Here is a 25,260-nt window from a genome sequence, read left to right on the forward strand (position 1 = left end):
ACTACCTGGGAGTGGGAAAGCACATAGCTTAGTATGTAATGGGCAATGCTATGGGGAGTCTGCTAGAATAACCGGGATCTTCAATCTCCTCTTGCCGCTGCAACTTTCGTTGTAAATACAGAGCACAAAGTAGCGATCGAGTTAAATGTTTCACCTGCCCTATAATACTGTACCACATGTGCCTATGGTAATCAGCAGACGAAATATATATTTAACAAAACAACTTCCTAAAACCGTTGCAGATGAATAGGAGAGAACACAGAGAATCAAACTGGGACCAGAATTCAAAGGGAGATAGTTTCCTCAGAAAAAACTAACTTGATTTGCATATCGTTCCAACTGCAAAAAGCCTGTACCAGTCAAAAGGCAAAGGCACACGCAAGCCTCACCAGAACCGGATTAAACAAATGAAACAATGAGCATGGAGTCCTACTGTCCTATTAGCTCCTCCCAGAGCTAGTGAGAATATTTGATCAACAATTTTTTGATCAAAACTGGCTTTTCATCCAAAAGAAAAATGTTGCCAACAGATATTTGATTGGTATTTTCAGTAAACGTAATGGCTTTCTGGATACAAAAAAATTCATTTTGGCAGTTATTTGGTGGTAATGGTCACAGTTTGGGTTTCTAAAAACCCGAAATTTTTCTTCTCTCCACCTCCACTCAAAACACTTCTCAGGATTTTTTTTTTTTAATTTCTAAAGATTTACTACAAAAATAATTGACATTTTCTGGCCAGGTTGAGTTACCGTGTCACTCCCCGATGCGGCCAGCTGCTGCATGGAACCCAGGCTCCCTTTGGCTGCACACAGGTCTACAGGGAACAGCTTGACCCTTGGCTTCTATCTGCAAAGGAGACACCAGCAGGGTCAACAGAACCCCATATCCATGGCAACCAGCAGTTCTACCTTTAGCTTTCCTTCACGAAATAAGGTAATTGCTTTATTCTTTCGTTACATCTTTATACTTTCGTGGTGTATAATAGCTGTGATGCCCTCTGGGTCAGGCATTGCCTGGCAGCTAATGACCAGATCAGTGAAGTAAGCTTGGCTGAACCGTGGGCCTCATTCCTTCACACAGTCGCTATGTGCCAGGAAACATCTGACTCTGAGATAATTATGGGGTAACTATTCTACTAATTTGAACCACTACAATTAAAAAGGGCTGTTTGGGCTGGACTGCCCCACCTGTTCTTTCTTCATTCATATTTAGGAAGGTTCATAGGGAAAACAGCTGATTTTTCCTTAGTCACTAAAGGAACTGTGAGCTTTCTGTTTTTCTGTGTGTATTTGGGAGCTGTAAGGCTAGGGAGCTGTTAGTGGAGGGAGGGAATTTGAGATTTGAAACTTCCTGCCTCACTGGTCGCAGGCTGTCTTTGAGCGTACAGCTGCACTTATGATGTATGTAAGTTATATGCAGGCTCCTTTGGGTCATTTCTATATATCTGAATGAACAGCTCCACTCTTAGGGCTGGGATAGCCTCAGACAAAGCCTCCAGTTGACTCCTCCCGACCCACCCAAATAATCTCAGGCTTCTCCAGGCTAGGATTAGGGTTAGGGTTAGGGTTTTTTTGCCTCTGTCTTCACAGACAAGGTCAGCTCCCAGACAGCTGCACTCTGCAGCACGGTATGGGGAGAAGGTGACCAGCTCTCTGTGGAGAAAGAAGTAGTTCGGGACTATTTAGAAAAGCTGGACGAGCACAAGTCCATGGGGCCGGATGCGCTGCATCCGAGGGTGCTAAAGGAGTTGGCCGATGACATTGCAGAGCCATTGGCCATTATCTTTGAAAAATCATGGCGATCGGGGGAGGTCCCGGATGACTGGAAAAAAGCTAATGTAGTGCCCATCTTTAAAAAAGGGAAGAAGGAAGATCCAGGGAACTACAGGCCAGTCAGTCTCACCTCAGTCCCTGGAAAAATCATGGAACAGGTCCTCAAGGAATCAATTTGGAACCACTTAAAGGAGGGGAAAGTGATCAGGAACAGTCAGCATGGATTCACCAAGGGCAAGTCATGCCTGACTAACCTAATTGCCTTCTATGATGAGATAACCGGCTCTGTGGATGAGGGGAAAACAGTGGATGTGCTATTTCTGGACTTTAGCAAAGCTTATGATACAGTCTCCCACAGTATTCTTGCCATCAAGTTAAAGAAGTCTGGGCTGGATGAATGGACGGTAAGGTGGATAGAAAACTGGCTAGATGGTTGGGCTCAACGGGTAGTGATCAATGGTTCCATGTCTAGTTGGCAGCCGGTATCAAGTGGAGTGCCCCAAGGGTCGGTGCTGGGGCCGGTTTTGTTCAATATCTTCATTAACGATCTGGAGGATGGTGTGGACTGCACCCTTAGCAAGTTTGCAGATGACACTAAACTGGGAGGAGTGGTTGATACGCTGGGGGGTAGGGCTAGGATACAGAGGGACCTAGACAAATTAGAGGATTGGGCCAAAAGAAATAAGATGAGGTTCAACAAGGACAAGTGCAGAGTCCTGCACTTAGGACGGAAGAATCCCATGCACTGTTACAGACTAGGGACCGAATGGCTGGGCAGTGGTTCTGCAGAAAAGGACCTAGGGGTTACGGTGGACGAAAAGCTGAATATGAGTCAACAGTGTGCCCTTGTTGCCAAGAAGGCTAATGGCATTTTGGGTTGTATAAGTAGGGGCATTTCCAGCCGATCGAGGGATGTGATCATTCCCCTCTATTCAGCACTGGTGAGGCCTCATTTGGAGTACTGTGTCCAGTTTTGGGCCACACAATACAAGAAGGATGTGGATAAATTGGAGAGAGTCCAGCAGAGGGCAACAAAAATGATTAGGAGGCTGGAGCACATGACTTATGAGGAGAGGCTGAGTGAACTGAGATTGTTTAGCCTGCAGAAGAGAAGAATGAGGGATTTGATAGCTGCTTTCAACTACCTGAAAGGGGGTTCCAAAGAGGATGGATCTAGACTGTTCTCAGTGGTAGAAGATGACAGAACAAGGAGTAATGGTCTCAAGTTGCAGAGGGGGAGGCTTAGGTTGGACATTAGGAAAAACTTTTTCACTAGTAGGGTGGTGAAGCACTGGAATGGGTTACCTAGGGAGGTGGTGGAATCTCCTTCCTTAGAGGTTTTTAAGGTCAGGATTGACAAAGCCCTGGCTGGGATGATTTAGTTGGGTTTGGTCCTGCTTTGAGCAGGGGGTTGGACTAGATGACCTCCTGAGGTCCCTTCCAACCCTGAGATTCTATGATTCTATGAGTCTCAGCCAGTTTGTCCTTATCTGTGCCCCAGTCTGACCCAGACCCTGGAAGAGCTGCTCCGCTGCACAAGCCCAGCTGAGCTATCACTATACTGAAAGCACTGCTGCTGCCTGCATGTTCTCCTAGGGGCCTTGCATACCTATTGAATCAGTGGGGTGATGGCATGGTACCTCGCAGGAGACAGCCCGTCAGGCAGAAGAGCAACCGCCCCAATCTACCCTCAGTGATCAAACCCCAAGACAGGAACAAGACGACTGATGACCAGTTCCATGCACTTCCCATAAGGCCCACAGATGTACCAGCATCAGCACAGCATAATCCACAGTATCAGAGGCAGGCAACAGATCTAATAATATTGGTTTGGACATCTAATATTTATGCTTTGCCAGGAAGGGAAAAAAATCCAACCAACGAACCAACCAAAACAAACCACCAGACTGGTTTGACAAGTACAGCCTCTGTGCCATGCAGAGGTTAGAATCTAGACAGGCAAAGACTGAGGAAACCACAGTCATTAATGTACAGTGAGAGCTGTCTTGGCACTGTTCCCATAACCTTATCCCACAATGTAAGATTTGGACCATGGCTGATAGCTGGAGAGAGTGTCAGTGCTCAAGCTGAGTACAAGGCTCCCTTTTTCCACTGCACCAAGCACAGACCTATTGGTCTTCAGATTGAAGACCTGTCCCTGCCCACCCCATTGTTTCTCATACACTCTAGAGAGGTAGGCCAGGTCTACACTATAGCCATTACAACATCATGGTACTGTAGCTATGCCATTGTAGCCCCGTAGTCTAGACAGAATACAAGAGAAGGGAGTTTTCTGTCCCTGTAGGAACCTCACCTGTAGACTGATGCTAGCAAGTTCGACAGAAGCATTCTTCCGTTGACTTAGAAGTGTCTACACCAGGGGCTATGTAGTCCTACCTATGGTGCTCAGGGTGCAGATTTTTCCTATCCCCGAATGCTGTAGCATGTTGACCTAAATTTGAGGTGTAGCGCAAGACACAGATTCACTTTTCCACACAGCCAAGATGCCAGCTGTGACTGTCCTTTACATTTTCCTTTAAGCACCATCATGCCAGGCCACCCTTCATATTTGGAAGGAGCCCTCTGTAAAAATCCACAAAGCCACCTGTGTCCTTTAAATCTCTCCGTAACCCCCTCCTCTGCCGGCATGCCTCCAAGACACTTCACAATGGCTTGGCAGCTGGAGCTAGATTCACAAGAGGACGTGGCACTTACTTGCCACTTTAGGCACCTAAATCCCAGAATCAGGCCCCACTGGGATTCACAAAATCCCTGCTCAGCTGCCACCCAACACCTTAACTCACTCAGCACCTACATATTTGCAGAAAGCCTTCCCTAGGAGCCTATGTTTCTCTCTGCGCACATGTGCACTGCAGCCCCACGCCAGGCAACCAGATACCTCAGTACCAGGGTGAAAGAGAACTGGGGGAAGACGAGCATTCCTACACCTTACCTGAATGTGGGGCCCACTCTGGTAAGCATGCTCAGAGCTCACCTGCTGGATCAGGCCCTTATCGGTGAGCTTACACAAAATGGCCACAGCAGGAGGATGTCCCTCACCCTTTAGCACAGTGCTGGGATATGGGAGGGATCGGGGCTTTGAATAGGGCTTTGTTGCTTCTCAGGAGAGTGTCCTAACCACTGGGCATGAGATATTGTGATGTGTGTGTGGAGGGGTGTCCTCTCAGTCTCTTCCGAGAAAAGCTGTTCCACCGAGCTAAATAATAAGAGAATCTTTTTTTTTCTTTTTTTTTTGGGGGGGGGGGAGAGAAAGAGAGAGAGAGAGAGAGAAGGTGCAAGAAAGAGCAGGAAAGTGAATCTCTAGCCCGGTGGTTTGATCACTCACATGGGAGACACAGGATCCAGGCCCACTGCTCTAATGACTTTTTAATTATTTATCCACAGTGGAACTGCTGTAGCAGGAAAGACTGAGGAAGCCCCACATCAGGTGGTTATGGAAATGTTTATACTTTGTTCTCAGCAAATACTCTCGTTTAAGCCCAGTGCTCAGCCTGTGCGATTTGAAATGGGGGAGAGAAGAGGATTTGAAGAGAAAATGAGAGGAGCAGTAGGTACTAACGTGTAGTGGAGCTTTTAGCTTCTCCTTGATGGGATGGCTTTGTGTTCTAATCATCAGCACCACAGTAATTCCCTCGAGCACCGAACGCTCCCGGTGACAGCCGGATGGCTCAGGCTGGGGAATGGCTCAGGCCTTCTGCGTCACTTATTGTCCCCAAACTGAGATTTTACTGTAGCTTTTCCTTGAGACACACACAATAGCAAGTATTAAGACTCCATATATGGCTACCTAACTTATGACAGGTAAGGGTCTGTAATTGTATTTAGCAACCTTTACCACAAGACTATTTCCTGTCAATGGCTCATTTCTAGAGCTGAGTGAGTCTTTGGGATTTTTCAGTTTGGGGGTTGAACCGAGAAGCCAAAAACTCTATTTTTTTTAGTTTGTCACCAAAAGGAACAAGAAAATATTTCATTCTGAGTTGAGCGAAACATTTCATTTGACCCAAAACTATGTTTTGTTTTAGGTTTGGTTTTCAGGTATTTAACCCCCTTTTTGGGTGATTTTTTTGTTTAAAATTAGTTAAGTTTCAAAACAAAATGCCATTTTGAAATGAAGAGTTGAGACAGTTTGTTTCAACATGGCTGACATGAAACACAGTATCTGGACTTTAGATATTGTGTATTTCTTGCCAAAATTATTTGCCAAATTCAACCTCATTTTGTGAATAGTTTGTGCTCTGAAGAATGAATTTCAGCGAATTCACTGTTGAAAAAAAAATCACCCAGCTCTACTCATTACTTCGATCTAGCTAGTGATCTTACTACAATAATGGCATCCATATAAGTATCTGAGCACTTCATAATCTGTAATGTTTTTATCCTAAGAGCACCCTGTTGAGGTAAGGCAGGCTGTTATCTGCATTGTACAGAAGGGGAACTGAAGCTCAGAGAGGCTAAGTGACTTGCCCAAGGTCACACACGTCTGTGGCAGAGAAGGGACTACTTGCAAATGGAGTTTTTAGAGTTCCAAAAGAGTGACCATCTCTCGTTGAACCAATACCTCATGAGGCACAGACAGAGGACAAGCCTGGCTGCTGGGAGGTTCATGGCATCTCCATTTAGAAGAAAAGTTCTCAGTGAGGAATTCCCTGAAAATCTGCAGAATCAAACATGCTAAATGCTGATTGTCTCTCCAGGGCTCAGCAGTAGATGTATAAACACATCTTGCAGGCAGACAAAATGGTGTTGAAAAGGTTATATTCCAATTACAACTGATGGCTTGGCTGATTACACACCACAGGTAGTTTTTATTAAGAAGAGAGCAAGACTTTGGCTTTCTATTCTAGTATGGCGAAAGACTCCTTCACATTGCTAGGATTTGGGATGCTAAGGAGGGGGAAAATCCAGCCTGGGCTTCCTTCATAAGGAGAAAAAACCGCTAAAATATAGCTGAACATATAGGGCCAGATTTTCAGATCTGAATCCCTAAGTGCCCTTATTTTGGCAACTAAACCTACAAAAGAGCTTCACAGAGCAGCTCTCACTGAGTTCTTTTGAAACTCTAGCCCCAGTTGTTGGGCCTGATGCCTTTGAAGGTCCAGACTTAAGTATATTCTTATTACCACCCTGAACGCCCCAAGAGCAAGCAGGGAAACAACAATGCACTTTTCAGCTTTGCTTGTTTCCCAGAATTCAGATCTTGGATGAACTCTGCTGCAGCTCCAGTGGATAGAAAATGTGTTATTATAATGTTAAAAGTTGTGTGACAGAGATAGCCATCATATATTATTTGATTTTGGAATAATTTACAAATACAAAATCCCTCTGAATTAGAATGATAACTTTTGCTAGATTGTTTTGTCCAGGCCAGGTTCAGCTATCCATCATATCTGCAGCCTTTCTGCTGAATGCACTGCCAAAACAAGCCTGAACAGTACACCAAAGAAATAAATAGAATTCTTGCTTCACAAACAGCTGATTTCAAATCTCTCTTCACTCAGTCCTCTGATGTGTAGAGCATCCTGGATGTCCATTGACTCTCATAGGAATTGAAGTTGCTCATTGCCTTTTGGAAATAAGCCCATGCTCTGCACCACAAGCCAAAATGTTTCTCAGATTTTCCAATATTTAATTGTTTAAGAAACTATTTTTATTGATTTGATCAGTTGCACTGATTGTACAATGCATGTCATGAGCAGATTCTCTAGGGAAAACAGTTTCAGAAATAGAACACATTTTCCCCTTAGAACACAATAGTTCAGAACAATCTTCCACACTAACTTTAGGGTATCTCCCAGAAATACAGATGTAAAGTCAAGTATCTATCAGAGTTGGTCAGAATTTCCCTCCTCCCCACTGAAAATTTTTATTTTTTCAACAGAAATCTGAATAAAAATGGTATTCCTCCCCTCTGACCCCCCTCCTCCAATTGTTTGTCCAAAAATTCAGTTTGGGGGCACTCATTTTTTCAGCAAAAAATAGAAGTTCTGCAGAAAGTAGACACTTATTTGCAAAACCATTTAGCTCCTTCAAGACCCCAATTTTCCCATGAAATAAGTTTTGTTTGAAAAAATTTCAACCAGCCCTATCTATCAGTGTTTATAAAGTGTCTTTTGATGTTGCCCTCTCTCACCAGTTTACTGTATGTCTCATGATATTGGCTATGTTCTTAAAGCCCCAGTTTCTGGAATCATGTGTTTGAGAGAGAATCTTAGCATCACTTTAAAGAACAGAAGTATATTTATCATTCTCATGGCTGAAGAGAAAAACTTGAAAATGTAACCCATCTGTAACCCCTAAAGGTTGAAAAACCTGAAGACAACTAAAAAGCCCAAATTCATTATTAAGAAAATTATGGTTTAATACAATCACATCATTTTGGGAGGCCTAACTTGTGATTTTTGAATGTTTGCAGTTGGCATTACTGCTGTCATCACGATAGGTACCTGATTTAAAAGTATAACAGTGTAGCAGGGTGGACCCTGCTCCAGGGTTTTAAGGGGTTTAAAATGTGGCCTGACAGAGCTGAGCTGATTGGGGAAGTGGCTACAGCTGGGGGCCACGCCCCAAACTGAGTAGCAGGGCCTTATAAAAGGCCGGATCAGCCAGGAAGCCAGAGAGTGTCTCTCTGGCTATAGAGAGAGATGGGCCTGGCTGCTTAGAGCGTGAGACTGGATACCTGAGTGCAGCAGGGCTGGGGAAGGCTGAGGAGCCGGGAAGCTCCAGCCTAGAGAGCCCCAGGCTGCGGCCTAGCAGTGAGCCAATAGGTACTGGGGGTTGCAGAGGGCATCCCAGGGGTAGGATAAAGCAGCAGGTCCAAACCCTCCTTGCCAGGGATGAGTTGGCTGAGACTGCAGTCTGCCTAGAGTGGGGGCTAGACAATGACTGGCAGTAGCCATACACTGAGGCAAGGTAGGGATAGAGGGTGAGGGTTACCTAAGAAGGGGAGACCCAGAGAGAAAGGGGTTACTGCTAGGGGGCAGCACCCCATGTAAAAGGGCACCGGGTCCAGGGAGGGACACGGGGGCCTACGAACAGGTGGATCACCAGCCTGCAGAGGGTGCTCCAGGGCTGGACTGGCCTAACTTCAGAGAGCAACCAGCAGGAGGCGCCGCAGGGGTGAGTCCAACCCGTCTACAAACAGCAACAGCCTGTGTAGCAATCAGTTCATGTCTCTGCCTTGCTCCAGGTATAACAATGGGGGCCAATGTCAATGCCTGGTTTCAACTTGTCCATTACTGGGAAGTGCTGGGAGGCCACGCATAGAGAAAGCAGTATTTACTATACTGTGACTATGGACAGCAGCAGTAACAGGCCCCCAGATTTAGCAAGTTATTTAAGTTGCATTAAGTTAGGCATGTACTTAAGTGGTTCAAGTTAGGCCCATGCTTCAGAACCCATATGAACGAGGGATATAAAACATAATGAATATTCATACACATATATAATTAGGATTGGAAGGATTAGATTTTTATCAGTAAACGTCAATTTCACCGTACACACATGCATAATATTTCCATTGTAATAGAAATGAACGGATAGACAAAGCAAGAAAAATGCTGCTTGATTTGATGTAAGGGTTTGTACTTTGTCTATTTTGACATGTGATGTTGACAATGTGTGTTTTAAACAGTTAGAGCTTTAACTTTTTTATTCTCAGTGTTTGTCATTAAATAATTATTGCCTGACAACCAGCATAATTTCCTGCAACTGTGGAAGTGTAAATCAATAAAAATTAAAAAATGCTTGACAAACCCATGAAAATTATAAAAAAAATCAGTTCTGCCAAGCACAAACACACCATTTATAAATGGATCTCAAAAGCACTTTACAAACATGAATTAAGCCACACAACACCCTGGAGAGTAGGGCAGGATCATTACAGTTTTCGGACAGGGAAACAGAGGAATCAAATGACTTGCCCCAGAAATCATTTGGCACTGGAATGGGTTCCCTAGGGAGGTGGTGGAATCTCTTTTAAGGCCCGGCTTGACAAAGCCCTGGCTGGGATGATTTAGTTGGGGATTGGTCCTGCTTTGAGCAGGGGGTTGGACTAGATACCTCCTGAGGTCCCTTCCAACCCTGAGATTCTATGATTCTAAGTCTGGGGCAGAGCCAGGAGTAAAATACAATTCTCCTGACTACTAGGTCTCTGATTTAGCCACAAGATCATCCTTCCCATTTGGTTTCAGAGTAGCAGCCGTGTTAGTCTGTATCCGCAAAAAGAACAGGAGTACTTGTGGCACCTTAAAGACTAACAAATTATTTTAGCATGAGCTTTCGTGAGCTATAGCTCACTTCTTCGGATGCATTCGGATGCATTTCTTCCCCATTTGGGGATTTAGTGCGCTCCTGTATTTATATATTGTAGCTGTAATGTCTACCATACAAAAAGAGTGGAGCCACCAAGCAAGCTTTCCCTAGTTACCACTTTCCTACAACTAATTTCATCTACCCACCTGATCTTCCATGGTTGGGTACATAGTGCTACAATTCCAGCCCTGGTTCAGGAAAAAACATATCCAAACCCCAATTCAGGACAGCGCACTAAGCAAATGCTTAAGTCCAATAAACTCCAATAGGACTTGAGAATGTGCTGAAAGTCTTAAGAGTGATACTTACCTGAATTGTGCCCTCTTTGGGCAATTCCAGCTCCTTATTCCTCCAATTTTTGTAGCTTATATAAGAACTTGTCTGAGTGATGGAAAAACAAAACATATTTTCAGGTTTTCTAAACCAGGGCATCATTTTGTGAATCATCAACTCCATTTGTGTCACTTGAAGGAACATAAAATTGAGATGACTTATATTAAACAGGACAAGATATGTCATATTACAACATGTCAGCCAAGCCACTTCTTTCCCCCAGAAATTCAGATGTGAAGAAACTGTTCCTAGGGAAAAAATAGAAATATGTCCAAGAAAAACATAACTCCCTCCCCCACCACACACACACACACCTACCTGCTGTGGTCTTATCCACTCTCCAGCTTGTCTGCAAGTGATTGATAACTTGGAATTGTTTGTCCAGAAGAGACCAAAATGTAAGTCTTTTTTTTCAAGATATTGCAAGTCAATTAGAAGAGTGACTGATACGAGGGATAAATTGGAGGGAAGAATAAAGGGGAAACATTGAGACTGAGTTGTTTGAATAACAAGGGGCTATAGCTGAAGATTAATGGGATGTGGGTGCCTAACTCTCTTGGGGTGCTTCAAAAAATCCCAGCTTAATTGCACAGAGCACAATTAAGCCTCAAGAATCTTTCCTGTGACAGAAAGATTGTGGGGAGGGATAGCTCAGTGGTTTGACCATTGGCCTGCTAAACTCAGGGTTATGAGTTCACTCCTTGTGGGAGCCATTTAGGGGACGGGGGTAAAAATCTGCCTGGGAATTGGTCTTGGTTTGAGCAGCAGATTGGACTAAATGACCTCCCAAGGTCCCTTCCAACTTTGATAGTCTATGAATGTGTGTTGCAGTTTTTTTCCAACTCCTTTGCTATACTTAAGTGCAATGGCTATTAGCCAGGATGGGCAGGGATGGTGTCCTTAGCCTCTGATTGCCAGAAGCTGGGAATGGGAAACAGGGGATGAATCACTTGATGATTCCATGTTCTGTTCATTCCCTCTGGGGCACCTGGCATTGGCCACTGTCAGAAGACAGGATACTGGGTAGATGGACTTTTTGTCTGACCCAGTATGGCCATTCTTATTTTCATAAGTGCCAGAGGGGTGATGCTGGTAGGCTGGATGCAATCAAATGAGCATTTTAATACAGCTAAGTGGAAGATCAGACATCTAGGAACAAAGAATGCAGGCCACAACTACAGAACTATATTATGAAAAGCAGGAAACCACTGGAAAGGATTGTGGGACCACTGGAGACAGAGCTGAGCAAATAGGTGATTTTTTTTGGTGTGGTGGCTGAACCTAAAAAGAAATTTAAGTTGTATTTTTGTTGAACCTGAAACAGACATTCTTTGTTTTATCTCATCAAAGTAGGGGAAAAAAACATGCATTGCAGGTCAAAGAAAACATTTTGTTCAACCCCCCAAAAATCTAATTTCTTTTAGTTTTGGGGTGGGTTTTTTTAAACCAAATCTAGCTAGATTTCAAAATGAAATGTCATTTCAAAACAAAAAACTCAAAAGGTTTCATTTATAAAAGGTTAAAATGAACTGATTTGTCTTTCCCCCTTTTGTTTTGTGAAACCATTTGCCAAATCAACCCCACTTTGTGAATAGTTACAGTTGACCCCAAACTGCATTTTCAGCTAATAATCTATTTGTCCAAAACTTTTTCTGTTCCCCTCTACTTGTAGATACACTAATTGTGAGCTCCCAGTGCTTTGCTGTGGCAACTAGTGTTCCAGAAGCACCAGGAAGAAGCTGGTGGAACCATGGACAACTGGCAAGAGTTACTGGCAGAGAACCACAGGAGTCCCAGGCGAGCTGGTATAGGCAGCTATTGAAACAACAGGAGCTGAAGAAAGCTGCTTGGGAAGACTGGCCAGAGCTGGGGAACCCTGCTAAGGTGCAGGAAATCTCATGCAGAGGTCACTGGGCAAAGGGGAAACGTAGCTTGGTCAGGGGAAGCCAAGCCTGGGAAAAAGAGTGCTGATGCTGGAGAGTAGATCCCAGGAGCAGGGGTAGGACTTGCCGGCAGGGAGGGCTGGTGTATGGAACCCTGTGGGAAGCCCTCTGAGAGGAGGACTTGTCATGGGGGATGTGGTAGCAGAGTCATGGGAGAGAAGAGACTCTGTTAACTCTCTGGTGGGTGCCTGGAAAGTGAAGCCCTGGAACAGGGCAAAGGCGCTGGGGACAGACTGGAGATGGATGCTTGGGTGGGCAAGCTGGAAGTGATGAGCCTGGAGGAGGCATGAAAATCTTCTGGGATGTTACCTGTTCTTTGGGAAGAACAATTTTATCAGAAGGGTTCTGTGGACTAGTGTACATAAATAAATTATGCATAGAAGCAGGCCTTTGAATTGGACATGGAGACTATGTTCCTTTCCAGGGGCAAATGAAGGGGAAACTAAGGCAGGTGCACCTGCCCTGTCATGCTGCAGGAGGTTACTCCAAGCAGAGTGAGTCTCATGTCAGTGGGCTAATGTATATGGCATTGGTGAGAGCATTACTGGGACTCTTTGTCCAGCTCTGGTAGCCACACTTCGAAAAGGATGTTGATAAATTGGGTGGGTTCAGAGAAGAGCTACAAGAATGATTCAAGGGAAGCCTGCCTTACAATGAGGAACTAAAGGAGCCCAGTCTATCTAGCTAAAGGCTTGTCTACATGAATAGTTAGTCCACGGCAGCAGGGTTCACACGGACACAATGCATGGCCATTTGCTGCAGGGTAGATTCACACCCAACTTGCAGCAGACTAACTGCTCATCTAGACAAACCCTTACTGAAGAAAAGGATTAAAAAAAACCAATGTGATCACTTACAAAGGGAGAAAGCATTATGCCTTCGTCTGCTAGAAATAAGGCACAGTGAATGATTAAGCTGTGAGCAGCTTCCAAAAAGATGTGGTGGATTCTCCATCACTTGAAGTCTAAATCAAGACTGAGAGTTTTTCTAAAATATGTGCAGTAGCTCAACCACAGGACTATTGGGCTGGCTGCAGGAATGACTGGGTACAGTTCTCTGGCCTGTGTAATGCAGGAAGTCAGACTACATGACCTTAATGGCTTCCCGCTGCCTTAACATCTGAGAAGCTTAGCCCTGGCTAACTGTTTACAATGCTCTTAGATTCACCATATTGTTCCCCATGAGAAAAATAAGATGGAAAATAATTCCTTCTTAGAAGTGAAAAAACTGGTTCCCTTTATGGCTAGTTTAATTTGTCTATCCAATGGGCCATTCCACTCTACTCATGGCATAGTGGAGATGAACCTTTAACAAAGTAGATATTTTATGTATTACACACACAGAGAGAGGCCCTGGCTCTTTTCAGAGACACTTCCAGTGCATGGAAGTAGGATAACAGTAACCACTAGCTCTTAGCTGGTGCTCTTCATCATTCGATCTCTCAAAGCACTCTACAAAGGAGGGCACAATCATTATCCCCCTTGTATAGATAGAGAAATGGAGGCACAGGAAGGTGAAATAACTTTTCGAAGCTCACCCAGCAGCAGAGCTGAGAATTAAATCCACTTTGTCCTGAGTTCCTGTCCAACAGGCCAAACTGCTTCCCTGCAGCAGTATCAGTTTGGTGACTGTATACCAAGTCTTCCCCTCTAATTCCAAGGACAGAGCCCAATGTTTGCATGATAAATCTTCGGTGTCCCTTTTTTTTATTTAGCTCATTTGCCCACCATCCCGTGTTTACTCAAAACGCATGTTGAGTGCCGTGGGGAATTTTCTGACCTACTTAGTACAAGCAGTGCTGAATGTCTTATTGCGTTAAATGAATCTGGACAACTTCTCAGGTTAAATGTTTCTTGTTTTGACTTCCAGTTAAAAAAATAAGGCAGGAACTAGAGATAATGAAAGATGTTTTAAAAAAAAAACACCACCAACCCACACACACTCACCACAAACTACAATTTAGAAATGGTCAGCAGCTGAAATTCCTGGATCCCACAGACACATACAAAGCCTACCCAGGGCAACCACATTGTAAGAGATGTCAGATTTGTATCACTTCCCTCCCCCGCACCCCAGCCACAGACTCCCACACTAGTTCCATCCTCTGCCAAATCAGGGAGCTTAAATTTCAGAGGTCACACTGCATGCAAAACAGCAGCACTTGCAGCTAGGTTGTTGCAGCTAGATGGAGGTTTACCCTAAGTATTCAAGGACAAAAATGAACAGATTTAACTAGGCAAAGGTTTTGACGTAGCCAAGTCATATACCGAAACCCAAAGTTACTTTGTCATCTGTTTAAGCAAACAGCTCTTTGCCATGAATACAAAGAGTGTTGTATGCTTCTGAAAGGCAACTTTGCAAGTGGGTATGAGTTACTGCCAAATCCATTTTGCACAGTTGTTAGTGTGCACAAAGTGCTCGGCAATGGGAAAAATCAGGCGCAAAGAGCCAGATTTTCAAAAGGGCTCAGCATTCAATAGATCCTATTATAGTCAATGGGAGCTAGTGGTTACTGAGCTCTGTTGCTAATCTGCCCCAGCAAGTACTAGGATTCTTGCAGTAACTTCATCAGCTTGGCATGTATTCATTACCCTTACAAAAGGGTCTTTCTCTAAGATGATTACACAGCACATGCACTGCCATAGGCAACACTGCAGATATCCAGGTTTATAGTAAAGGTATAGTTAACATCCCAGGTAGTAAACTGAGCTGCATTTGCTGCGTTTTGCATGCAGTGCATGGGGTGATTGCTGAAATTGAAGCTACTTGATTCAGCACAGTGATTTATGGAACTGGGGTTTATGCAATGATTTACCCTTTTGGTATCTTGCTGGCTGATGGGCAGTGAGAAAAGGAGAAGCTAGAGAGTCAGGCCCTATTATTTTGCTATAATCATAAATGGGGCATTACAGGGATACACGTTATTAATGACACACAGGAATTTATAGTATTCAAATCAGCTTGTTTGTGGGCAGTTTGTAACCTATTTAAACTGATGCAGATTGGGTGACAGAGTTAACAATTTTCACAGATGTCAACAGTCAAGACTGTAACCTGCTCCACAAAGGCTGCCCAAGTTCTGGTGAACCATGTACGATCCATACATGGAGCATGGGAACTGTGTCCTGTGGCTGCATTTATATAGACCATTGTCTGCAAAGGTCAAACCTGGAATATTCAGCGCCAAAAGCAAAGGCAGCTGCCGCTGAAGTAAAGGAAACTCAGCTAGCTGTTCTAGCAGCTGCACCAAGCTGCTAGCGGGAGACATGAGCACTAATGGGAGACTTGGTCCTGCTCCCATTAAAGGCAATGGGAGCTTTGCCATGGATTTCAATAAGAACAGGATCGTGCCTTAAGACAATATGTTACTGTCACAGGGCGTGCCAGCCTTATAGCTTCCCCTGCAGGCCAGCATCAAAGCCGCTCCCTGCCCCAGTTTCCCACACCCAGGTTTTCCATCTCTTGCAGCAATTCACATGACTGAACTAGAAGAGTCCAATCCCCTTTCAGTAGTAACTGAAGTTGCAAGAAAACCAAAGGGTCTTCTGCCCTACTTGTGCTCCTCTTGCATTCAGGCTCAGCTCCCCCTCCCTTAGCACGTCTCGCTGACCAGGGCCGGCTGCAGGCACCAGCATTCCAAGCTGGTGCTTGGGGTGGCAATCTGCAAGGGGCGGCAGTCCCTGTTGTTTTGCCCCCAAGCAGCGCGCCGAATTGCCCTCGTGGGTGGGGGAGTCTGTGTGCCCTTAGGGCGGCAGGCGCGTTTCCACGGTGGCGGCAATTGGGGGCAGATTCTATGTTTAGCTGTCCGGGGGGCTTCAGCTAAACATAGACGCTGCCGCCGAATTGCCGCCGCCGCAGAAACGCGCCTGCCACCCTAAGGGCACACGGACTGCCCCCCCACCCCCCAGCCAAGGGCGGCAATTCGGCGCGCTGCTTGGGGCGGCGAAAACTCTAGAGCCGGCCCTGTCACTGACTCTGGGATAGAGCCCCAGGCTGCTTCCCTAGAGCCCTTCAGACCCACCTCAGGGCTCCGCACACCAGCCCGGCTAGGTCCCCATGGCTCCCCTCACAAACTGCCTTTTCCAAGCCCTCCTATCCGGCCTAGGCGTTTAACGGGCTGTCAGCTGACCCCAATCAGTGCAGACCCTTAGGCTTGCAGACAGCTGATTTTGACACAGCAGGAGCTGAGGGAATAGTGCCAGCTAGCCCCAGCCCTTGTCTCCTTTAACAGCAGGCTGCTGGGTTACAATGACATGCTCTCCATATTCGTTAAGCGTGCTCTGAGCTCCTGCTAGTCCACCCCACCCCACGGAACCAGTACAGCCACGTAGTCCAGGTGTCACAGGCGCCGACTCCGTGTGTGCTCTGGAGCTGGAGCACCCATGGGAAAAAATAGTGAGTGCTCAGCACCCAGCGACAGCCCCACGGATCAGCTCCTTCCCCTCCCTCCCACCCGACAGAGCCCCCCGATCAGCTCCTCCCCCGGCCCTCCCACCCGATAGCGCCCTCCCAATCAACTCCTCCCCCAGCACTCCTACCTGACAGTGGACCCCATGGAGCAGCTCCTCCCCCTCCCTCCCACCTGACAGCGGGCCTCCCCGATCAGCTCCTCCACGCCCAGTGCCTCCCACCCACCGTGATCAGCTGTTCAGCCACATGCAGCGGGTGCAGCGGGGGAGAGGAAGGAGTGGGGGCAGGAAAAGGTGGGGTGGGAGTGGGGGCAGGGCCTGAGGCAGAGCAGGGGTCAAGCACCCCCTGAGAACTTGATAAGTTGGCACCTCTGCCAGTGTGGTGGCAGTGTTTTGTGATTTAGACAAAAGGCTGGGATTTCCAAAGCAGCCTAAGGGAGTTAGGCACCCAATTCCCATTGCTATTCAATGGCATTTTGGCACCTAACTCTCTTTGGCCCTTTCAAAAATCTCAGCTGAGTTTATTAGAAACTGAGCTAAAATCAACAATACCTTGCTAGTTCTGGGTGAATAATTCACCACAAACAGTTATTTGACAAATGCACAGATTTCAAGGCCCCTCTGGTCATCTAGTCTCGTTTCCTGTATAGCACAGGCCAGAGAACTGCCCCTAAACAATTTCTGTTTGAACAAGAGCATCTCTTTTAGAACAACATCCAATTTGTAACCTCTTTTCCTGCATTGTGCACAAACTGATGGTGAGTCTCTCAACTGTATTTGATATTAAACGTTATTCACAGAGTAGTTTCTATGAATAATTATTGGTTTATTATAGCTCGCCAGTAGTGCATTGTAAATCTGAGCTTATTTCATTGGACACACAGAATACATGGTATGTTTCTGTTTCCTGATGGGATGAGCATCAGGTTTCCAGTGTGATTACTCCTGATGCTATATTTAAACTTCTGCAACACTGGCTCAAAATTCACTCTTTTGGCAACCATTTCGGTCAGTAAACTCTGAATTTGTGAAAAGCAATCACAGAGATGAGAGCAAACAATTTAAAAAATTGTAGTTAAAAATTAAACCTGACATTTCCAGGTTTGTTCATTTATTTGAAGAATATATGCATCACTATTCAGAAATCAATAGTCTTCAGACAATACCAATTTTTTCATCACTATTAACTAGGCCTGGTTAGAAATTTTTTGTTGAAACAAGTCTTTGTTGGAAAATGTTGTTTTCACAAAAATAAATTGTTTTTCCTAAATCATATCTATTTTTGACAAAGTATATCATGAAAACAAATTCTGCTGAAATGATTGTTTGTTTGTTTGGTAAGTTTCATTTTGGGAAAATTTCACAACTTCATTTTAAAACAAAATTTTCATTTCTAAATTTATTTTACTTATTTCATTTTTATATTTATTATTTTAAATTATTTCATGATATGTCAGTAGGAATAATGCATAATCTGACATCATATCATAATATGACATAGACCACCCATTGTCTTGGGGTTGTGTGGACTAATGGTAAAAGTCAATATGGCCACACTCTCTCTCAAGGTTGTTTGGCACAATGGTCAGAGTCAGTAAGGTCACCCTTCTCTGGGCTGTGTGGCCTAGTGGCCTGAATCAGTACAACTGCCCCTTCCATTGGGCTGCGTAGTCTAGTGGCCTGTCAGGGGAATGGGCCGCCATCCCGGGATGTATGACAGTCAGGTAGGGGGACCTAGGCCCTCCCTGCTTCACTGGTCCCCAGTGCAGGCCCTGTCAGTGGCAAGTATGCCCACCACGAGGTCAGCAGGGAATCCCCCCAAAACACGCTGACCCCACTCAGCACCACGACTAGTCTCTTTGAGCAACTTTCTACCTGGCTCCTGATGCCGTGGTCCCAGGGTCTCTCTGGTCTCTCGGCTCCTTAGGCAGTGCAGCTCCCAGCAGCTCCGCTACTCCGTGGGCATCCGCTGGAGTTTCAGCATCTTTGGCTTCTGCCGCCTGGGGTTTTTGGGGTTCCTGGGCTGGAGCTCACAGCTTGAGTATTCACTCTTCGGCGGTCAGCCTTTATACCTAGTCTCTAGCTGAAGTATGCCCAGCAGGGCCGAGGGCCTTTTCGGGCCAGAGAGTGGAGTTAACCCTTTCAGCACGCCCCATCACACTCCCCTTCTTGGATGAGTTCCGTAAACCAAAAATAAAGATCCCCGGTATTTTTGCCCTGTCACTGATTACTCCCACCCAGAATCCATTATATATGTTCTGTAATGGGTTCAAAAAGAACTAGATACATTCATGGAGGATAGGTCCATCAATGGCTATTAGCTAAGATGGGCAGAGTTGGTGTCCCTAGCCTGTTTGCCAGAAGCTGGGAATGGGCAGCAGGGGATGGATCACTTGATGATTCCCTGTTCTGTTCATTCCCTCTGGGGCACCTGACAATGGCCACTGTCAGAAGACAGGATATTGGGCTAGATGGACCTTTGGTCTGACCCAGTATGGCCATTCTCATATTCTTAGGGTGACACTAATTACGCCACCCTGCTGCTGGTAACAAGCCATTTGGGAGATGGATTAGAAATTAATCACAAGGCTGTTTAAATTAATTAAAGCCTCTAAAAGGATTTAATCTCATGGAAGCTCCAGAGAACTGTTGCCCTAACAAATGACATCAGTTGAACTGAGGTTCAGCACTGGAGCATGGAACCCACTCTTCATGCTTTATAATAAGTAGAGTTTTACAGTCATCCATTAGCTCTGTTTTCATTGACCCATTAATTGAACCCTTTGCTAAGTGGAAATATACTAGTAGCTAACCCATAAAGTACTAAATGTTCAAGAAGACAATAGAAGAAAATACATTTCTGTATCAGCAACTGAACTGTGATTAGGCACATTATAATTCCATATCTATTCATAATAAGGGCACATAATTACAAGCAATCTGGGAAGTATACCAACTTTCAGTACTCTAGCCAAGACTCATTAACAGAACATTTTCATTGATGTACACAAAACACAGAGAGCAGTTTCTCAAGGATTTCAGCATGCTCTGCCCATTTCCTCTGGGCTCTCTTGTGTAGTTACTTGCAGGCCCACAAATACATAGCGGGAAGAACTCCCTTCTCTTTTAAAAATGAAGAATAATAATGAAGGCAAAGGAGCATGCTCATATCAGACAAGGGAGCCACAGGGATTTTAGTCTTCTGGCTGGTTCACTGATTCCCTCTAAGACAAAGCATGGTATTGTGCTTCAAGCGCTGGACTGAGTCTCAGCAAATCTGGATTTGATGCCCAATTCTTTTACAGAAATCCTGTGTCATTTTGGGCAAGTCACTTGACCTCTCTGGGCCTCCATCTCCCCATCAGTAAAACGAGGATAACAGCACTTTGTCACCTTCTGCCTTGTCCACTTAGATTGTGAGCTCTTTGGGACAGGAACCATTTCCAACTACGGGCTCATCTAAACGGTGTGTTAGTCTGCATTAGAGGGGTGTAAATTCTAGTGCATGATCGCAAGTCACACACTAACTGGCCTATGTGGACCCTGCAAGTATGCACTAAAAGTTCCCTAGTGCAAATGAATGTAGTTCTGTTTAAAATTGGACTACATTAATGTGCACTAGGGAACTTTTAGTGAATGCCAGCCGGGTCCACGCGGGTCAGGTGGTGTCCAACACCCTCATGTGCATTAGAATTTATACCCTTCTGGTGCGGACTAATGCACAGTGTAGACAAACCCTATGTGTCTGTACAGACCTTAGCCCAACAGGGCGCCCATCTCAGAAGGAGCCTCTAAGTGCCACTGTGATACAAACAAATAATTATCACTGGTACACAAAAAAGAACTATTGATACTGACTCTAATCTTCCTACTTAATTATTTCACGTGGGCTAAGACTGTAGTGAGAAGAGGGAGAAAGATGTTTGGTGTTTTTTCCTAAAGCTCCAGCTTCTGGAATCAGGAGATTGAAGAAGAATCTCAGCATTCATTTTTTAAAAAGGGGAGTGTTTAGCCTTTGTGGTTGTGGGGAAAAGCATGGAAATGTGAAGCAACTGTGCCTGAAAGGCTTAGAAGCCAAGAAACAAATAAAAATGCCTGAAAGTAGAAGCCAAGAAACAGCCTCCAAGTTATGTTTTGAAGTCAATTTTAACAGAACATTTTCATTGATGTACACAAAATACAGAGAGGATCTGTATTTTGAAATCTCAAGGATTTCAGCATGCTCTGCCCATTTCCTCTGGGCTCTCTTGTGTAGTTACTTGCAGGCCCACAAATACATAGTGGGAAGAACTCCCTTCTCTTTTAAAAATGAAGAATAATAATGAAGGCAAAGCAGCATGCTCATATCAGACAAGGGAGCCACAGGGATTTTAGTCTTCTGGCTGGTTCACTGATTCCCTCTAAGACAAAGCATGGTATTGTGCTTCAAGCGCTGGACTGAGTCTCAGCAAATCTGGATTTGATGCCCAATTCTTTTACAGAAATCCTGTGTCATTTTGGGCAAGTCACTTGACCTCTCTGGGCCTCCATCTCCCCATCAGTAAAACGAGGATAACAGCACTTTGTCACCTTCTGCCTTGTCCACTTAGATTGTGAGCTCTTTGGGACAGGAGCCATTTCCAACTACGGGCTCATCTAAACGGTGTGTTAGTCTGCATTAGAGGGGTGTAAATTCTAGTGCATGATAGCAAGTCACACACTAACTGGCCTATGTGGACCCTGCAAGTATGCACTAAAAGTTCCCTAGTGCAAATGAATGTAGTTCTGTTTAAAATTGGACTACATTAATGTGCACTAGGGAACTTTTAGTGAATGCCAGCCGGGTCCACGCGGGTCAGGTGGTGTCCAACACCCTCATGTGCATTAGAATTTATACCCTTCTGGTGCGGACTAATGCACAGTGTAGACAAACCCTATGTGTCTGTACAGACCTTAGCCCAACAGGGCGCCCATCTCAGAAGGAGCCTCTAAGTGCCACTGTGATACAAACAAATAATTATCACTGGTACACAAAAAAGAACTATTGATACTGACTCTAATCTTCCTACTTAATTATTTCACGTGGGCTAAGACTGTAGTGAGAAGAGGGAGAAAGATGTTTGGTGTTTTTTCCTAAAGCTCCAGCTTCTGGAATCAGGAGATTGAAGAAGAATCTCAGCTTTCATTTTTTAAAAAGGGGAGTGTTTAGCCTTTGTGGTTGTGGGGAAAAGCATGGAAATGTGAAGCAACTGTGCCTGAAAGGCTTAGAAGCCAAGAAACAAATAAAAAGCACCTCCAAGTTATGTTTTACAGTCTCATGATTTTTAAGCCAATCTCATGATTTTGGGGCCTGATTTATGATTTTTGAACAACTGGTGTTGGCAATACTGTAAACTGTTTGCTAGAATTTTCTGTGTCTAGTAGACAGAGTGATAAAAATGCTGGTGGCTGGTGAACACCTGTACTCCCTTGGTTACTAGAGATGATGGAGTGAGGTAGAGTATTTAGTATTAGAGACAATCATCAGTTTTCCATTAAAAATGTTTTTCTAATAGAAAATGGCTTTTTTGACAATAAGTTTGTTTTTTCCAAAAAAAATGTTTTCATTGAAAATGTTCAGATTTCCAACAACAAAAAACAAAAAAATGAAAACGAGATTTTGTCAGAATTTTTTGATGGAAAAAAATTATTTTCTGACCTGTTCCATTTAGTGCACTCCTTATGCAGGCCAAACACTCACTGTCCTGAACTCCAACAGGAGTTTTGCCTGAGAGCAGAGTGTGAATTGGGACCTCACCGGAAGAAGCCAAAGCACCTGCCTTTGCTAAAGTAGACATCCCGCTGAACTCTCCTGGGAGTGTATTGTTGGATTAAAATGGCCATTTTGCATTTGTGGATCAATGGACAGTTTTTCCCCTTTGTTACATGGTTGTTGGGTAGCCAGCTGACCTGCAAACTCTGCCCATGGAGGAACCAGTGTAGCAATCTTGCAGGCACCTGTGGGCACCAATGAACCTGGCTGTCCATGTCTTCCTGGCCATGTCTGTGGCAGTTCTATTAGTATCCACTAATGAATGATTAACATATGCCCATTGGCCCTGGCCACAAAAAACAGCAGGCCGGAGCAGTGCCAGGAATTAATATTCACCCTCTCTACACTACGCAAGTGTGTCCGAACACACCAGTCAAGACCTCTGATCCAGACTCCTCCAGAGAAGACCTTCATGCAGCATCAGATCACCCTTTGCTCCTTTCTCTCCCATCCAGTGCTGTCTCTTTGGAGCTGTACTGGGTTATCCCTGCAGAGGGATGAGTTGAGACCATCTCCCGCTGTGCTGCCTGGCTTACACCTTCTGGCCAAAGCTGGACCTGCCGTGTGTTAGGTCTTTTGTGCAACACTCATGCATGCAGTTGGTCCTCACAGTCCCCACCCACAGCTTGACTGCATCTCACATGCTCAGCAGGGCTACAGGAATGGTCTGCAATTACGCCACAGCTGCCAGAGGCCAGGCAGCTATGCAGGCTCCACCTCCCTGCTCCCCACGCTGGATCTGAGTGGGGAAGGAGCAGGCAAATTGCAGCGGGTATGGAAAGGGAGGGGCACCCAGTTCTGACCCAGGCTCTCTGCACAGCAACCAGCCAGCCCCTTCTGAAAAGGTCCAAGCCACTACTCCCACCTTCCCCAGATGTCACACCAGCTCTATAACGTCGCCCCAGACACTCCTCACAAATCCAGCTCTCTCCAGCTTCTACCCCCATTCACCAGCTACCCCCTGGATACTCCCTAATTTCCCCCAGCTTCTCTACCAGCTAATGCCACTCTCACAGCTACTACCACAAACCACCAACCTAGCTACCCTCAGCCATGGCCAAATAACTACCCACCCAGCAGGGGCGGCTCCAGGCCCCAGCACACCAAGCAAATGCTTGGGGCGGCATGCCGTGGGGGGTGCTATGCCGGTCGCACGGCTCGCGGCTCCAGCGGACCTCCCGCAGACGTGCCTGCGGAGGGTCCGCTGGTCCCGCGGCTTCGGTGGAGCATCCGCAGGCACGTCTGCGGGAGGTTCACCAGAGCCGCGCGACCGGCAAAGTGCCCCCGCTGCGTGCCGCCGTGCTTGGGGCGGCTAAATGGCTAGAGCTGCCCCTGCCACCCAGACACCCCCACAAACCCAGATCCCTGGGCGTGTCCCCCCACCCGGCACTCACCTCCTCCTCAGAAACTCTTCGGCACCCAATGACCTACCACTGCTACCAGGTTTGGGGCAGCTTCATGTCCTACCCTTGCCATTGTTAGGGACAGGAAGTACTGATTTACACTGGAGTTGATGGTCACATGCAAATTATTAGCAAATATGCAAATTAATTAGTGGACTGAGGTGCATATTAAAGAATTTGTTTAAAACTGCATTGGTAGAGCTGCACAGATCTTGGATAGCTTGGCACAACTACAGCATTTGCTACCCAAAGCAGCCCGTATGATCTTCACACAACTGGCTTATCGCCATGGTGATGCTCACAATCCGGCCTTGCAGATGTCCATCCTTCAGCACGTACATTCCCTGAGCACCCAGTCACAGGATATTCCACTCACCATGTCTGGTGCCTCCTCCAGCTCTTGAGGTCAACACCCCATTCCGTGGTTTGCACACCATCGCTCCGTCTCTCTATCTCAGAGGTCTGCAGGTCCTCTCTGCCCTGGAACCTAGAATCATAGAATCATAGAATTCAAGATCAGAAGGGACCATTATGATCATCTAGTCTGACCTCCTGCAAGATGCAGGCCACATAAGCCGATCCACCCACTCCTGAAATAATTCTCTCCCTTGACTCTGCTGTTGAATGCTCCAAATCATGATTTAAAGACTTCAAGTAGCAGATAATCCACCAGCAAGCGACCCCTGCCCCATGCTTCGGAGGAAGGCGAAAAACCTCCAGGGCCACTGCCAATCTACCCTGGAGGAAAATTCCTTCCCGACCCCAAATATGGCGATCAGCTGAACCCCGAGCATGTGGGCAAGACTCTCCAGCCAGACCCTCTGGAAAAGGCTAACAATATCCCAGCATTGACCCTTTGTACTAATTACCAGTGTGGCACGTTATTGACCTATTGACTAAACCCGTTATCCTATCATACCATCCCCTCCATAAACTTATCCAGCTTAATCTTAAAGTCATGGAGGTCCTCCGCCCCCACCATCCTTCACCCCTCAGCATCCTCTTCGTGACTCAGCCTTCCAGCTAGGTCACTCCATATTTCTCCCCCTTCTGGGGTACTGTCCTTCAATTCTCTGTCACTACCACAGTGACCCAGGCAGTCTTCCCGTTCACTGCCCCGCTGGTTCTATGCCACACCCTTGGTGGCTGGTAGGGGAACTTGGTCCTGCCTTCTTCTCCAGGTCCCAGTCCAGGGACCCTAAATCCACAGTTCTGGGCTTTCTTATCCCAGTCCTCATTGCTCCTTACCTGAACTGCTTCCTACCACTCCTGGTT

The 25,260-nt window shown here is 45.7% G+C and overlaps 2 long non-coding RNA genes across 3 annotated transcripts; one reads left to right on the forward strand and one right to left on the reverse strand.

Annotated features, from left to right (window-relative positions):
• Positions 1 to 531: 531 nt before the first annotated feature.
• LOC120406644 lies at positions 532 to 24,472 on the reverse strand. 2 transcript variants are annotated; one of them, XR_005599437.1, is made up of 4 exons: positions 24,362 to 24,429; positions 10,416 to 10,487; positions 5,353 to 5,533; positions 532 to 846 (listed from the first exon to the last, which is right to left on the reverse strand). It is a non-coding gene; the product is annotated as an uncharacterized LOC120406644 (long non-coding RNA). The 2 variants fall into 2 exon arrangements; XR_005599436.1 differs by lacking the exon at positions 10,416 to 10,487 and having other exon boundaries at positions 24,362 to 24,472.
• LOC120406643 lies at positions 909 to 12,861 on the forward strand. Its single transcript, XR_005599435.1, has 3 exons — positions 909 to 933; positions 5,178 to 5,220; positions 12,112 to 12,861. It is a non-coding gene; the product is annotated as an uncharacterized LOC120406643 (long non-coding RNA).
• Positions 24,473 to 25,260: the final 788 nt, after the last annotated feature.

This window comes from Mauremys reevesii, linkage group 5, assembly GCF_016161935.1.
Source record: "Mauremys reevesii isolate NIE-2019 linkage group 5, ASM1616193v1, whole genome shotgun sequence".
In the NCBI taxonomy this organism is placed as follows: Eukaryota; Metazoa; Chordata; order Testudines; family Geoemydidae; genus Mauremys; species Mauremys reevesii.